We start from the raw sequence: 5,684 nt of genomic DNA, 5'->3' as shown, positions 1-5,684 counted from the left end.
TCAGTCCCAGTATTTTTCAAATATTCCAGAAAAATCATACTAGATTTTCTGGACCATCGGAGAACTTTTATTTTAGGGGTATTTTTCTCCGGGACGCTAAAACAGAAAGCAGGAAAAACTAAACTAAATCTATCATTTTTCTTCTAAGCAACAGAAAGTGAAAGCTTAAAACAGAGGTATGTGACTCTTTGATTCATCCATTTCATGGTCATCGAAAGAAATCCGTCAATGGGGTTGATCAAATCCTCATGACAAAACCTTTTCGAATCGCAAGAAGAAACGGAGAATTGTCGAATAGACACTAAGTCACCTCCACGGGGATATGTATCTCCCCAGCAAGCAAATCATACTTCATCTTGACACGAGGAATAGGGCATTCAAAGCTCCCAATAAGAATCGATGAAGTTTTTTCGATAGCATTGATGCAATGTACTTGACATCGTTTCTTCGGAAAATTCATTGTATGCTCATTACCGTTGACATGGAAAGTGACATGGCCTTTGTTGCAATCTATAACAACCCCTGCAGTGTTTAAAAAGGGTCTTCCGAGGATGACAGCCATGGCATCGTCCTCGGGAATATCCAAGATAACAAAGTCTGTTAAGATAGTGGTGTTAGCAACCACAACAGGCAGATCCTCGCAAATGCCGATAGGGAAAGCAGTTGATTTGTCGGCCATTTGCAGAGAAATTTCAGTGGGTGTCAACTTATCTAGTTCAAGTCTACCATAAAGAGAGAGTGGCATAACACTAACACCGGCCCCAAGGTCACATAAGGGAGTTCTTACGTAGTTTCCTTTAATGGAGCAAGGTATAGTGGGCACTCTGGGATCAGCAAGTTTTTTAGGAGTTCCACCTTTGAAAGTGTAATTGGCAAGCATGGTGGAGATCTCAAGATCTAGTATCTTCCGTTTATTAGTCACGATATCTTTCATGTACTTGGCATACGGAGACATTTTGAGCATATCAATTAACCGCATCTGCAGAAAGACGGGTCTTATCATCTCAATGAAGAGCTCAAAATCCTCATCATCCTTTTTCTTGGATGGCTTAGGAGGAAAGGGCATGGGTCTCTGAACCCATGGCTCCCTTCCTTTACCATGCTTCCTAGCAGCGAAGTCATTCTTATCTTATCTCTTAGGTTGTGGGTTATCAGGATTAACCGTGGTTCAATCTCCACATCCTTATCATTGCTAGGTTGAGCCTCATTATGAACATCGCTGTCCATATTGTCACCAGGTTCATATTCATCACCAGATTGTGTTTCTGCATCAGACGCAGAAATATCATTTGGTTCTTCATGTGTGACGGTATTTGGTGAACTGACATGTAGGTTTCTATCATCCTTCTTCTTCTCCTTAGGATGACTGGGTGTATCAGCATTAATTCCTTGAGAACCTTGATCAATTCTCTTAGGATGGCCTTCAGGATACAAAGGTTCCTGAGTCATTTTGCCTCCTCTAGTAATGACTCTGACAGAGTTGTCATTTCATTGAGCAAGTCATTCTGAGCTTTAAGTACCTGTTCTACCTGAGTGGTAATCATAGAGGCATGTTTACTCAGAAGCTTCAGATCATTGACATTTCTGTCTACACAAGCACTTAAATGACTAAGCATACGAGTACTTTGTTCCAAATGTCTGCTAACATAATCATTGAAACTCTGTTGTTTGGCAACGAAGTTGTCAAATTCATCAAAGCATAGGTAGCAGGTTTGTCAAAAGGAATATCACTCTCATCAAACCTACGCAGAGAATTTACTTCCACTACCTGTATCGGGTTATCGAGACCATGGATCTATTCGATAGGTGCTAGATTTTTGACATCTTCAGATCTAATGCCTTTCTCTTGCATAGATTTCTTGGCTTCTTGCATATCTTTGGGACTAAGGAATAGAATACCTCTTTTCTTAGGAGTAGGCTTAGGAGGTGGATCGGGAATAGTCCAAGCATTATCGTTGACCAAGATGTTATTCAGTAGAATCTCAGCTTGTTCTATAGTTCGTTCCCTAAAAACACAACCAGCACAACTATCTAGGTGGTCTCTAGAGGCATCGGTAAGTCCGTTATAGAAGATATCAAGTATCTCGTTCTTCTTAAGAGGGTGATCAGGCAACGCATTCTGTAGCTGGATGAGCCTCCCCCAAGCTTGTGGGAGACTCTCTTCTTTGAGTTGAGCAAAGTTGTATATTTCCTGCAAGGCAGCTTGCTTCTTATGGGCAGGGAAATATTTCTCACAGAAGTAATAGACCATATCCTGGGGACTACTCACACATCCATGAGCAAGAGAAGTGAATCAGGCTTTAGCGTCATCCTTTAGAGAGAAAGGAAACAACTTAAGGATATAGTAGTAGCAGATCTTCTCCTCACTAGTGAAAAGGGTGGCTATATCGTGTAGTTTGGTAAGATGGGCTACGACCGTCTCAAACTCATAACCGTGGAAAGGATCAGATTCGACTAGATAGATTATCTCAGGGTCGACAGAGAATTCATAATCCTTATCGGTGATAAAGATAGGTGAAGTGGCAAACTTCGGGTCGTATTTCATCCTAGCTTTCAGAGATTTTTCCTTCCACTTGAGAAGTAATTTCTCAGCGTCATAGGCATCCTTACACGCAAGAAAATCCTCAGCTATCTCTCCCTCCATAACATAACCCTCAGGTATATCAGGCAATTCATATCTAGGAGAGCTAGATCTAGTAGGAGCAAAAGCAGGATCTATCTCAATAGTATCGGCAGTTTCAGAAGCATCACGAGCATTGGCAGTAACTCTAGCAATATGAGCATCAAGGAATACCCCTAGTGGCATATCAGGCAAAGTAGTATCTCCAGCAGTATCAAGCATAGCATCATCAGGCAAAATAGCATCTCCAGCATCATCAGGCAAAGCAGTATCAAGCATAGCATCATCAGGCAAGGCAGTATTAGGCATAGCATCTCTAGCAGTATCAGGCATAGCATCTCTAGCAGTATCAGACATAGCATCATAAGCATCATCAAGCACACGCGACATATCAAGATTTCTAGCAGGAGGTGGTGTCGGAAACTTACTCATAACTGAAGGTGAATCAAGTGCAGAGCTAGATGGCAGTTCCTTACCTCCCCTCGTAGTTGAGGGCAAAACTTTGGTTTTTGGATCTTTCAGATTCTTCATAGTGATCAACAGATATATATCACAAGTGACTCACAGAATATATCAATCCCTTCCCCGGCAACGGCGCAAGAAAAATGCTGCTAGCAGTCCCCGGCAACGACACTAGAAAAATGTTGTTGACGTGTTCCTGACTTGATGCCTCCCTGACAATGGAGCCAGAACTGCTCCAGGTTGCTCAACAATTAGCAATTGTCTTGCAATGGCCCACCAGCGCGTGGGTTCGCGGTAGTTTTTGAGGGTAGAGTATTCAATCCAAATTTGTTGGTTCGCCCAACAGGAAGTGAAAGGATACTCTCAAGTATTAGCAGCTGAATGTGTCAGATTCAACCGCACCTGAAAGATTAGTATCTGCAAGCAAAGTATCAGTAGCAAAGTAGTATTATAACAACGGTGCCAAAAACGATCTGTTGACAAGGCAGACTATTCCTAACTGTCGTATCAATGGCGCCAGAAGTTGACTTGGACGGAAAAAAATATTCTTTCCCGTCAACGACGCGAGAAAAAGTATTGTAGCAGGTAGCAGCGGTGTAACGAGTAACAGCAGTGGCAAGGAATACCAGTAGTGACAGCAGTAGCAAGTAGCAACAGTAGCAAGGCAAGTAACAGCAGCAGCAACAGTAGTAACAGCAGCAGAGCAAAAACAAGTAACAGCATGTGATAGCCTAGCTTATTAGGGATGATAGACTACTCATATCAATAAGGAATTCCTTTTTTTCCGGGAGCCCATTCAAACAGAACTCTCAAGTTAAGCGTGCTCGGCTTGGAGTAGTTCTAGGATGGGTGACCGACCGGGAAGTTCATCCCGGGTGCGCATGAGTGAGGACAAAGTGCGCAGAAAAGACTAGTATTGATATGTGGGGCCAGTCTAGATCCCGCCAGGAATAACGACCGCCGGCGGGTGTGTCCGGGGCGTTACAAGTTTGGTATCAGAGCCGACCCTCATGGTTACACGGATGTTTGCGGACAGGTGTGCGGTCATGTTGTTCATGACGTTTGTGACCCGTCGTGGCACACGGCATGGTACATGTACTGGACTGGATGCACAGACGTTTGTACCAAGAGGGAACACTCCTGTGGCCCGACGAGGACGTCGGTTCCTCTGAGTGGTGGTGTATGTGATAGCCTGGCTTATTAGGGATGATAGACTACTCATATCAATAAGGAATTCCTTCTTTTCCGGGAGCCCATTCAAACAGAACTCTCAAGTTAAGCGTGCTCGGCTTGGAGTAGTTCTAGGATGGGTGACCAACCGGGAAGTTCATCCCGGGTGCGCATGAGTGAGGACAAAGTGCGTAGAAAAGACTAGTATTGATATGTGGGGCCAGTCTAGATCCCGCCAGGAGTAACGACCGCCGGCGGGTGTGTCCGGGGCGTTACAAGTTTGGTATCAGAGCCGACCCTCATGGTTACACGGATGTTTGCGGACAGGTGTGCGGTCATGTTGTTCATGACGTTTGTGACCCGTCGTGGCACACGGCATGGTACATGTACTGGACTGGATGCACAGACGTTTGTACCAAGAGGGAACGCTCCTGTGGCCCGACGAGGACGTCGGTTCCTCTGAGTGGTGGTGTATGTGATAGCCTGGCTTATTAGGGATGATAGACTACTCATATCAATAAGGAATTCCTTCTTTTCCGGGAGCCCATTCAAACAGAACTCTCAAGTTAAGCGTGCTCGGCTTGGAGTAGTTCTAGGATGGGTGACCGACCGGGAAGTTCATCCCGGGTGCGCATGAGTGAGGACAAAGTGCGCAGAAAAGACTAGTATTGATATGTGGGGCCAGTCTAGATCCCGCCAGGAGTAACGACCGCCGGCGGGTGTGTCCGGGGCGTTACAAGTTTGGTATCAGAGCCGACCCTCATGGTTACACGGATGTTTGCGGACAGGTGTGCGGTCATGTTGTTCATGACGTTTGTGACCCGTCGTGGCACACGACATGGTACATGTACCGGACTGGATGCACAGACGTTTGTACCAAGAGGGAACGCTCCTGTGGCCCGACGAGGACGTCGGTTCCTCTGAGTGGTGGTGTATGTGATAGCCTGGCTTATTAGGGATGATAGACTACTCATACCAATAAGGAATTCCTTCTTTTCCGGGAGCCCATTCAAACAGAACTCTCAAGTTAAGCGTGCTCGGCTTGGAGTAGTTCTAGGATGGGTGACCGACCGGGAAGTTCATCCCGGGTGCGCATGAGTGAGGACAAAGTGCGCAGAAAAAACTAGTATTGATATGTGGGGCCAGTCTAGATCCCGCCAGGAGTAACGACCGCCGGCGGGTGTGTCCGGGGCGTTACAAGTTGGTATCAGAGCCGACCCTCATGGTTACACGCATGTTTGCGGACAGGTGTGCGGTCATGTTGTTCATGACGTTTGTGACCCGTCGTGGCACACGACATGGTACATGTACCGGACTGGATGCACAGACGTTTGTACCAAGAGGGAACGCTCCTGTGGCCCGACGTCCTCTGAGTGGTGGTGTATGTGATAGCCTGGCTTATTAGGGATGATAGACTACTCATACCAATAAG

Source organism: Hordeum vulgare, chromosome 6H, assembly GCF_904849725.1.
Source record: "Hordeum vulgare subsp. vulgare chromosome 6H, MorexV3_pseudomolecules_assembly, whole genome shotgun sequence".
NCBI lineage: Eukaryota > Viridiplantae > Streptophyta > Magnoliopsida > Poales > Poaceae > Hordeum > Hordeum vulgare.
The sequence above is the reverse complement of the archived record's forward strand: the minus strand, read 5'-3'. Positions refer to the sequence as shown.